General features: G+C 37.5%; 1 protein-coding gene across 1 annotated transcript in view; it reads right to left on the reverse strand.

Moving 5' to 3' along the window:
• The window catches only part of LOC113457813 (rho GTPase-activating protein 7-like), a 190,508-nt gene that overhangs the window by 175,776 nt on the left and 2,625 nt on the right, over nucleotides 1-12,107 (reverse strand). The gene's annotated exons all lie outside the window — the stretch shown is intronic.

Raw genomic sequence — 12,107 nt, forward strand, 5'->3', positions numbered from 1 at the left:
CACACACACACACACACACACACACACACACACTCACAAAACCAGCAGGAGGTCACCTGACTACACTACAAACATTTGTAAGTACAGCTGTAACTTCTATTAGAAGAGACGGAAGTTTGTGAGCGATCACTCTGTCAGTCCCGCATATCTGAAGCAAGTGAGGATTTCACCTTTTAAAGGGTGTGCTTCCATTCTAACTACAGGCAAAACAGAGAGAGACTGAAAACAGCTGGAATGTGTGTCTATTTCCACCTCCTCCATCTGGAACTTTTGTTTTTGGATATCACAGGCATTTTCCGAACAAGCCTCAGCTGAACAAAATGATAAATGTGGGAAAAGACATGCATGCATGTATGGTTTTCTGTTTATTTGGAGAAATTTATAGAACACCAAGCATGGTGTATTTTCAAATATAAAGCCAAACATTTGAACAGCACAAATAAAGTTGGACTTTGAAGAGTGATGTGACATTTATTTTACATTTTAAATTGGGCTGCCAACTCTTTAATCAGTTGGGCTTGTTTATCTAGAAAGAAAGAATAAAAACGTTAAATTGTTAGAACACTTAGACAACCAAATTTGTCACATTGTTTGAAGCTTCTATCAGCGTTTCTCTAAGGGTCCTCCTCCACTTTGCTTTTCCCCACTGAACCTGCTGCGGAGAGACACTTGGGTCAAGCCCAGTTACTGCTTTCACATTCTCCCTCTTCTGCTCTATTGACATGCTCTTGTATCAATGCATCCTTCTTTAATAACGTTGCCTCTATTGTATAGCAAGTCTCAAATCCTTGATCCTCATAACACAGATCTCCCTTCTCTCTGTGCTCTAGGGATTCAATCAAGGGTCTCGAGCTTGCTAAAGAAGCATCTCTACCTGAGCTAGGTCCTCGGATCCTTACCTCGCTTTTCCGTAGGGCTTAAGAGCTCTGACTTTAAACCCTATCTTTGGCCCAAACCCTAAGTTCGCCTAAATGCAAGGGTAATCTGAATGGCCTCGACATTCCAGCCTACGGATTGAGTTGGAAAGACTAAAAAGTAGACCATGGCAAAGAAGATTGATGAGCAGTAAGAAGAGACTGGTAGAAATGGTGGAAACGAAATGAATAAACTTGTGGCAAGGGGGCGAGAAAGGAAAAATTGCTGCGAAGCATGAGCTGCTGGGCGGGGCAACCAGCAGAGAGTCCTGGCAAGGCTTGGAGAATAAGGAGGAATCTATTATTTAGAATTTTGTGGGTGTCATTGTGGTACATCTTTTGGCCCATTGTAGCTGCCAGCGACAGAAACAGAAAATGGGAAAAATGAAAGCCCCAGAGGCAGCGGAGAAATAGGCGGGCTATGTCTCTCCAACATGTGACTACTATATATAAATTCATTCCATTGTAATGGACAAAGCTGGAGAATATGGCACATTAAAATCTTTAATTGTACTAGATAACACAGCAATTAAATGAAAGTGCATTCCATAAAAATGACAGAAAGGGCATCGAGCAAAAGTTCCCATAAAAATCTTGATATCATTTACATTGAACTTTTGGCTCAATGTAAGACAATTCGGAATTTACTGCTAACTTGATCTCAGCAGCTGTTTTCACAGAGACTAGAGATAGAGATCTGGGACTCGTGGTTAAGTGATGTTTATTAGACAGGGAGGGCTGTGGGGGCTGGGGGAGGTCGTGGCTACTCTTTGGCTCTATTAAGAGAACTTCCTTTGTTCCGCAAGGAAGTCCATGGCTTTTGAGTGTACTTGAGGAAGGATAGGTTCACCTGCTTAACCAGCTAGACTGTCCCAGAGCAGTTGAGTGGGTGACAGACAGAGTCAGATCGCCCTCACATTCCTGTAAGTAAAGCTGTTTTTCACAGTTCTGGACCATATCCATTCAACAGAAAACAATCTGATAGCAATTATGGCTTGCTAGCACACAGTGAGAAGTCAAATACCAGAGCCAGCTCTCGCCAAGTCTTTGTGTTTTAACCACATGATCTATATTCTTCATTAGGCTATCCTTCATCTGTCTAAACAACTGCCTGTTGGCAGTTTATAAAACTTAACTATTCTTAGCCCAGGCAAGGTTATGCATGCTCGGATTATAATAATAAAGTGGAGACGTGTATATATTATTTTTAAAATGCTAATTAAACTAAGCAGCAAAAACCATAACCACATCTAGGACTGTTTGCAAGGACCGAACATCTATTTAGTACTGCAATAGCAAAGGACACCATAGCCCCATTTTTCTTTTCAGGAGAAAATTTCTGACAGTTCTGATATTGGCACTGTGTGGGAGATTGCAAGTTCTCTCCCGGAGACATTCAAATGGAAGCTCACTTGAGCTGAAATGTTGCTTTTCCGAAGAACCCACCAGAAGCTGTATTGCATTGTAAATTATATTGTAAAAATATTTTTAACATGCATTTATTTTAATTTTTGTGACCCTGAAGACAGTTTCATGTTGGTTGGCTACGTGCACATTTTTTTTATCTTGTGATTTCTGTTCCTGCTCAATCTTGTATTATGTGGAACAGTTTGCTTTCTCACAGGCTAGTGAAATTGATTATCTCTTTTTCTCTAACAGATACTATATGTCTATTTAAAACTTAAAGACTATTAAAATATGAGTAGTCCAAAGAAATATTTCTAAAATTAGGAAGAAATAATTCCTTATACTCAGAATTTCAAAATTGTATGTATAGTGGTTTTTTAGGGGGCTGGGTGGGAGAGTACAGATACTGATGTTTATGTAGCATATGGTTTTCTGATTTGTGTAGATATATTCTTTTCAAATTGTGACAGTGGGTATCTTTGTTTGAAAATACTATGGAAAGCTTCCTGAAGTTTAAAATAAGCCCAACACATTCTTAAAACTCAAGTGTGTGTGTGTGTGTGTGTGTGTGTGTGTATTATTGGTATAAGTCCTAATAAATGTGCCATTGATTTTTTTGTGTAAACAACAAATCCTGTGATTACACAAGCTAAGATGGTTATGATGTGATTAGATGCGATACACTTATGAGGTCAGCATTGTTTCTATAAGTCTGTTACTGATTGAAGCAATTATATACACTATATGACTATATGTGTATGCGTGTGTTTATATAGTATTGCACATGCATACACAGGCATTGTACTGTTTTGTTTTCTTATTTTTGAATTTTCTTTGTACACATGTACAAAGTAGCTAGGAAATTAAATCTGTAGACTCTTCAGTGATGGCTGTGGGTGACAAAGACATCCTTCCTGTGAGCATTGTCACAGTGCTATAGGTGCAAACTGGGATAAAACTAGAACATCATGACAAAGACTGAGAAATTGAGAGGACATACTGTTGTGGAGATAATCTCAACATATAACGATGATCAAATCTGAATAAAAGTAAACAGGAAACTCAGCCCTAATACAACCAGACTGAAACAACAGAAAACCGCAATGAGCTGTGAAATGCAGGCCTCTTTGGATTGTTATTTTCATGACCATTGCTGTGATTGAATTCTAAAGGGCTGTTTCATTCCTAGTTCATGGCGTTTCCTCATCTCCACACTTCCTCTTGTTCTTCCCTGATGGAGGAAGGTCATTGGTTAATTATAATAAAGAAACTGCTTGGCTGGCCCTGATAGGTTAAAACGTAGGTGGGAGGAGTAAACAGAACAGAATGCTGGGAGGAAGAGGAAGTGAGCTCAGAGAGATGCCATGCTCCACTCCCGAGCAGACACATGCGATGAAGCTCCAACCCAGGATGGACGTAGGCTAGAATCTTCCAAGTAAGCGCACCTTGGTGTGCTACACATCTGATTGGAAATGGGCTAGTCCAGGTGCGAGAGTTAGCCGAGAAGAGGCTAGATAGAAATGGGCCAAGCAGTGTTTAAAAGAATACAGTGTCCGTGTAATTTTTTCGGGTAAAGCTAGCCTTGCGGGCAGCTGGGTGCTGGGGACGCAGTCCCGCCGCTCATATTTCTACACTTCCCATTACCTTCCCTCTTCCTTTCCTGCTCTGCTTTGCTTCAGTTCTTCAGTTTCCTGCGCAAATCTTCCCTTATGTCCTTGTGGCATTCATGACACTTTCTTTCCTTCTAGACCCCTTGGCTTTATGTCTCCACTTACGGTCTTTTCAAGTCAGCATTCCAAGCACCTTCGATATTCACTAAGGCAACATGGAGCTTGTTGCAAAGGGCTTTCAAGAAATGTAGAAGCCGTCGTCTTATTTTAAATTGTGTTCCTTCTGAAATTTTATGTAAAACATATGGAAGGTAACTGTTTTATCATTCGTTTCAATTAGTATTGACTGATACAGAAATTCCTCTCAAATCTGACTATTGATTGAGACTCAATCCTTAGTCTCTAACTTTTTGTGGATTTATTTATATCTTAAGATTTTCTTGTGCACGTGTGTGTATGTACATGCATGTGTGCACATGTGCCCTGTTGCTCATGAGATCAGAGAATAATGTGTGACATTGAGTTCTCTTCCCACCATCTGAGTTCCAGGAACCAAACTCAGGTGGTCGGGCTGGTCTCAAGTGGCCTCACCCACTGAGTCATTTTGCTGGCCTCATTGTGAGCTTTTCACATAGACCCTTCTCCCCATGTGGAGAAAAATGGGCTGTTTGGTTTTCCGATACTGCCTTCCTGTTCATAGCCGGGTCATCTACATGGAATGATTTATCAGTGCTTAGGAGGTTGTGTTCATTAATGTCCAGTCACAATCATGAGCATTAAGGTCACCAAGAAAAACATACTGGATGTTCCTTGCCTCTCTTCCCCAAACAAAGGCACATTTAGAAGCTGATATGTGTTTCTTACTAAAATCACAAGGGTGTTCTTTCTCAAAGACAGCAGTGTTGGGAATGTCAGGTGACATTCCCCTGACATTTCTGATACAATGTTCATTTTATGGACATATATGAACCATCATAACAACATCAATGATGAAAGCGTTTCTGTAGTATGGAAAACATAGGAAATCATATAGAAATAACAGTTTTCCATAGTTCTAAAGATGTTTTTCTGCTCAGAATTTTGGATAAGAAGAAATTTTCCCCAATGCTCCATTCTTATCTTTTTGAAAAGACTGTCCATACATGAGGTGGTTATCAAATGAATACTAAAATTTATCTTTTATGACAAAATTGAAATATTTTTACAAGCATTAAAAATGCACTTGATAGAAAGAATGTGAGATGCATACACAGAGTGGGTTGAACAGTGTTGTTGTTTAGTTGAAGAAATCTTGGTCAGAGATACACTGGTAACCACTGGTGATACATATTTAAACATAAACATACCCTTAAATAAAGAGATTACTAATCGTGAAAATATGTATCACAAACACAGTGCCAAAAATTTCCTGTGTTTTACTGCATTGCCGCGTCTTAAAGATCTTTAACTAGATCAACAGTCGGTATTTTGTGTTTGTTTGTTTAGACTTGTAAATGTTAAGTCAACTTAAAGACTGTGCTTACAGTAAGTCGAGAAGGAAATCTAAGATCACATTAACAGACTGGAATTCGTATTGCTAAATATATCTAGAAATAAAAATAAATAAAAATATGAGTCTTTCATGCCATCTCTACATTCATACATACCTTCAACTTCCGTAAATTGTTAGGGAAAGACAAATAATTCCCTGAATTAAATGTCTTTAATATATGTACAAATAATGGTCTACTTTGGACTTCATGGCCAAAGTTAGATGACAATGATACCAGTGACAGAAAACAAATACTAAGTATGTTTCAGTAGAGCTTATGTTTATGCAACTTTTAGGTGGTTATGTCAAGTCCGAAAGTTGTTCTTTTACATAGAAGAGAAAACAGGACCTCTCAAAGGTGCTTCTGAACTACATTACTATCCTACCTTCTTAAATTGGCAGGGAGATGATGTTGGGTATAGTTGAGGAAAGAGGGCCACCCCTGGCCTATCTCTTAAGGGTTCATGCTTATCCTCACTCAGCCCTCAAGTGGCTTTCATTTCTGCCATAGGCAGCCTGTGCAAATGTTCCAGTTCTGTTCAACCACGTTAACTTAGAGTCCCAGGGGCCACTGTAAAGGCAAATAACACTGTCAGTGTCAAGATACCAGTAGCAGAGGAGCAGCTGAGATTCTGGAACTCTTGGGCCTGAATGAGAACACGCATGCTTAAAAAGGATACAGAAAACAGAAGTGCTTGCTGGGATTGATGTGGAGTTTCCCTTACTATTAAATTTCCTAGGTACCTTCAGGCTCCTACCAAAGTAATAGCATCCTACAATTAAATACAGTCATCTATCATATCCTCACAAATCATAGTTAAGCTCAGAAATTGAAGCTCAACCATTTTTTTTCTAGCGAATGTACTGTCACAGCCAAAGTCACAGCTATTTAAATATTGTGAGCAGATATTACTTTATAGTCATAAACATTGTCCTATAGTGTTAAGTGACTCTGGATTTTGGGTCACAATATACTTTCAGAACTGAGCTTATAAGTCTTGTAATGTAGACACACAATTTTCTCTTTTCTAATGTTAAATTGTTTGAAAAAATGGAACTATTTAATCATCTTGTGATCCATAAAAGTCTTCCATGAAGGACAAGGGAAGTTTGAAGTATGTGCATATCTTTATATATCCCTCTGGACTTCCATTGGCTTTGTGGTTATAGTTGTAGCATTTGTACTATTGGAAACAAAAGTTCTCATTTAAATTATTGCCATGATTTTAACATTCTAATACAGATCATGGACATTAAACTTAGAAAGGAAGTAAATAAAAGATGGATATATTTTTAGACTATAGTTCAAGTTTTTAGTATAGTTGATATTAGACAATATTACTAGCAAGGTGATATTATAAGAAAGTGTTTTCAGAAGAAATACTCTGTTTAGCTCCTTCCATTAATAATTATAAACCATCCAGTCTTTCTGTAGACCCCTGTTTTGGCCATCCTAGTGAATTGTAGCACCATGTGAAATACATGGGTGGTCACCACTGTATTTCTTGAGCTGTATTTCTCAGGACATCAATTTAACATACTTTAGCCTTTTAAATCCTATTAAAATAAACATGTATCATTATAAATACATATGTGTATATAATATGTTGTGTGTAGCAGTATTTCACATTGTGACAAGTGTTATGTGCACATGTATAAATAGTGAACAATGAATGTTTGTATAGAATAACAGGTTGTGCAAATGGGTAAAGCGTTAACAGGCAATAACACAAGCTAACATGACAGTTAGAGTGCACACATGGTAAAGGAAAATTATTTTTTAAAAAATTTAATTCAAATTTAGCATCTCATTCTTCTTCTGGGTTCCACATAAAATACAATTCCAGCAGGAGACTGAGAAAAAAAACTTGTAGACACATTCTTATCTATTTTTATTTTGAATTGTTGTATCACATATAAAATAAGAGATGCAGGAGACAGCTAAATTTGGTCACCTTGTTATGGAATGCAGACATAAAGTATTATTAACAAACAAATAATTTTATACACAGAAAATAAAGTATTAAGACTCTAATTGTAACTTTTATTCTGCCACTATTGATCTCCCATTTTTTTCTAAATAAATTTCCAGAGAATTTCTTAATCAAAAAAATGTAGGATTTTAAACAAATGATTAGCTCAGAATTTTGTGTTCAATTAGAATTATAAAAATGTGAGATATAAAGTAACTCAGAATTATTTAAAAGTAAAATGAGACTATATTTTCATCCCTCCCATTTTCTTGGCTGTGAAAGAGAGGTGTGAAGGATGTTCTACAAATTAGAGCTTGGGTCCAGGGCAGCCATGTGTGGAGCAGGCTGAGCTGAGGACACATTATTGATCCCGCCCATCTCTGTAGGGACCACTTAGACCAAAGTTCAGGCTTTGGACAATTACCCAAGCCAACAGAAATTTCCTTTGAAGAGTTTCCTGGAAAAATAAGATACAGGGGTGTCTGACAAATGATTCCCAGTGTCCCTTTGGAGCAACCTAATAGTTTCATCATTTGTTATGTTTATGAATGCCGAAACCTGAAAATTATAAAATCATTCCCCTTGTTCAACTTCAAACTATAGGTTGATCAACAAAGTACATTTCCATATGTTACTTATCCTTAAATCTCTCATGATAAAACTTAGCAATTCATTTGTTGCTTTCAAACATTTGCTTCAATAACATTTGTTAGATGCATTCTCTTTAATTTTAATTTTTTTGAGGGCTTCATACATAAATTCTGAATCTACATCACTTCTGCCTCTTCAACTCTTTCCATCCTTCCAAATTCGTGATTTCTTTTAAAATTACTATATATGTGTATGCATGTGTATATATTTACATATATATCTGTATATACACTCTTTAGGATCTATTTAATGTTTCTTTTCTGTATGCATATCCAAACTGACTATGTGATATTGGAAAAATCACATGCTTTTAGAAGCCTCAAAACATGATACACAATTCTTTCTTAGTATATATCATTACATCAACCTCTCACTGCATCAATCAGATAAAGTTTGGGGAAAAAAAGTGTATTTTTGTTCTCTTTTGATCTTGACAACATTATAATTTTAAAACACTTCATTAGTTTGAACAAAAACTGTGAAATTATGTTAAATGAATTTAAAACTATTCTATAGGTTTAATTACTGAGAAAAAAACTGTACTCTTACTTGTTTCTCCAACTGAATGTATTAGGTAAAATGTTACTAAAATCTTAAATTAACTATCAAAAATAAGGAAGAAGTAGCTAAAGTAAATTAACCAAGTAAAACCTGAAATTTCTGAATTAGAAAACAAATATACTGATTTTCAAAAGTTTGCTTCTATAGGAACACAGACAATATAAATGCCATGCCATGTGCCATTAAGGTAAAATAAAATGAAACATTTATCAGAAACAGAAAAATATCTTTCCAGTTGCAGGAAATATTAAAAATTGTACATATGATTATATTAAACTTACATCAATAATTCATTGTACTCAGAGAAAATGAGTATGGTCCAGAATTGTGATAAAAGTTATTTAAACACAGGAAAAATAACTGCTAAACCAGTGCTCATGTGATACAGTTGGTTAAGAATTTCTTTCTGAAATCACGTTTCCTTCTATACTATTCAAAATATTCCAGATGATGAAAATATTTATAATTTCCTTTATAACTTTTTTCATAAGTCTAAGGATGAGTTTTCTAAGCACCAAGAATGTACAGTATATTGGAATGAACTATGGAAGTTATTGAAGTCATTCATCCAGATAACTATAAACTGTCTTTTGGAGACATTCACAAGGATTTAAGTACACACGCACACACACACACACACACACATTCATATGTGTATATGTATCACACATTCATATATGTATATGTATCATGTATCATAGACTAAATATTTAGGTACTGAGAGATTTGCAATTGTAATGGTAACAAATCTATCAAATATATATATATGTAAATCTCATCCCAGAGGGAAAAGCATCTTCTCTTTTTGTTAAAAATTTACAAGTTGATTGTAAGTATAATGAATAAAGCAGTTCTTCAGAAGACCATTTTATATAATTCTTGATAAAATACAGTCACCGTTGATGGGACCACACACTTGTGCAGCTACTATCAAAACCACTGTGAAGAGTTCTCAAAAGGCTAAAAATGAATCAATCTACCATATGACCAGCTATACTACTCCCTGCAACATACCCAAAGGATTCATCTTCCTTCTCTATAGACATTTGTTCGGCCATTCTCATTGGTCTTCTCTTCACAAAAGCTAGGAAATGGAAGCAGCCTAGATGTCCTTCAGATGATGAATGGACAGAGCAAATATGGTACAGATATACTATTCCATAAAGAAACCCCAAATCAGGAATTTGTAGGTAATGACTGGGATAGAGTATATTAAGCTGAATGAAGTAACCCAGACCCCCAAAGACAAACAACATAGAAGGAGAGTGAGATAAGAGGGATAAATAATAGTGAAAATGACAAAAAAGGCCACAGGGAAACATTAGTTCATGTCTGCTAAAAATAGCATGGTGGTCCTCTCCTCAAGAGCCAAGAGGACCTTGGGGCGGGGGAACCAGTGATTGATGAGAGGAAGCCAAGAGACTTCCAAAACACTACAGGCCATTGTGGTTGCCCTTGATTGCTCCCTAGAATTTGAGGGTATGATGCTGGCTGAAGACACAACTTACTTTGGACAAAGAACTTGAAGAAGTCAAGCTGGAGCTGACCTGATCTGGAAGTCTCCCACCTAGGGACTAGCACTCATACCATTCAGAGTGCTAAAAGCTGCCAAAGGAGAAAGAGAGCTAAAAGTTCTCTCCAGCTGTAAAGCCTTTGAGCCACAGCAGTGACCAGCCTGTCAAGACACATCCAGGATTGTAATAGTGACACTTATATAATAGTGTAACCAGCGACCACCTTTGTTGGACTCCAGCTTGCTCTCTAGAAGGGGATAAATCCACACCCTTCATCTCAACTCTCTGTAGCTTGGCAAGGTCATGGACCCTGGAGGAGTACCCACTACTGCCCCTTTTTCTAAACCAGTACATTTCCTAGTTGTGTTCTAAATACTTATCCTTATATCCACAGTTAAATGGATACCTAGTTTCAACCCTAGTTCTATTGCATAAGATGGAGACCTAAGCAGAAATTGACAACTGATCAAAATGCTCCAAACAACTGATTTCCGGCTGCCAGTCCACAACTGATAAAGCTACAGTGCAATCTTCAGATGCATTGTGAACAGGGAGGCAACAAGATTGCAGGAGACAGAGGAGCAGGACATCTGTTGTGAGATTAGCATCTTTTATTTACAACAGGGAGTTACACCCGTGAAATCTTAATGATATTGTCACAGGTAAACAAGATCTTCACGGTGACAGTAGAAGTGGACATGCTGATGTGGATGGGGAAATCTCAATGCCCACTCCTAGATAGAGAGGTACAAGTGATTGACTAACTAGTTGGTAAGAAAGGGAGATTCATTCTTTAGAGATGAGCCCCTGAGAGATCATCCAAAACCAAGTGATCAGCTGTAAGTGCATATACACATGAGCTACCTTAAATGGACTCAGTAGGCATGTGTGTGTGTGTGTGTGTGTGTGTGTGTGTGTGTGTGTGTGTAACAATAATAAAGTAGAGGTCATGGATTTGAGATGGTGTGTGTGTGTGTGTGTGTGTGTGTGTGTTGGGAGGGTGGTTGGTGAGTAGGGACACAGGAGGAGTTGGAGGAGGGAGAGTGTAGGGAGGAAGTATTATAGATAAAATATTGGTATATGAATTTCTCTAAAAGATAAAGGTTTTAAAAAGCAGAGAGAATCTTGTACTTATGAAGCCTGTATCTGAGTAATGTCTATAATCTGGAATATATTAAGCATCATCATATCACTGTTGTTAAACGTGACTATTGTGAGATTGAAGACACTGTTTATTCTCTCTACTTGAATAAACATTCACTCACATAAATGGCAGTGTCTTTGAAGGCATAGCCCCTTTGATTAGAATTGAAGAGTGTCTTAGTTAGGGTTTCTATTGCTGCGACGAAACACCATGACCAAAGAGCAAGTTGGGGAGGAAAGGGTTTGTTAGGCTTATACGTCAGCATTGCTGTTCATCACGGAAGGAAGTCAGGATAGGAACTCAAATAGGGCAGGATTTCAGCAGCGGGAGCTGATGCAGAGGCAATGGAGGGTACTGTTTACTAGCTTATTTTCCGTGGCTTGCTCAGCTCACCTTTTTTATAAAACTCAGAACCAGGAGCCCAGGAATGGCAGCACCCACCATGGGCCCATGGGCCCTCCCCCATTGATCACTAAAAGAGAAAATGCCTTACAACTGGTTCTCAAGGAGCCATTTCCTCAACTGAGGCTCCTTTCTCTGAGGACTCTAGCTTGTGATATGTTGACACACAAAACCCAGCCAGTGCAACCAGAAAGCAGTTTTCTACTTCTAGGAGTTGTACCAAAAATCCCACTCTGAGGGGCTTCACATTATGGTAACACTGCTATTTACTCATGGATTTGTATTGATGTGAGTATATTCCAAAGACCACCCGTTTCTTTAATAGCATTTCAGTTAAGTTGTGAAGTCCTTAAAGGCACAGATTTTATAGATATTAATGAACGAAAGCTTAAGAAGAAGC

The sequence above is a fragment of the Microtus ochrogaster genome, linkage group LG7_11 (genome assembly GCF_000317375.1).
Source record: "Microtus ochrogaster isolate Prairie Vole_2 linkage group LG7_11, MicOch1.0, whole genome shotgun sequence".
In the NCBI taxonomy this organism is placed as follows: domain Eukaryota; kingdom Metazoa; phylum Chordata; class Mammalia; order Rodentia; family Cricetidae; genus Microtus; species Microtus ochrogaster.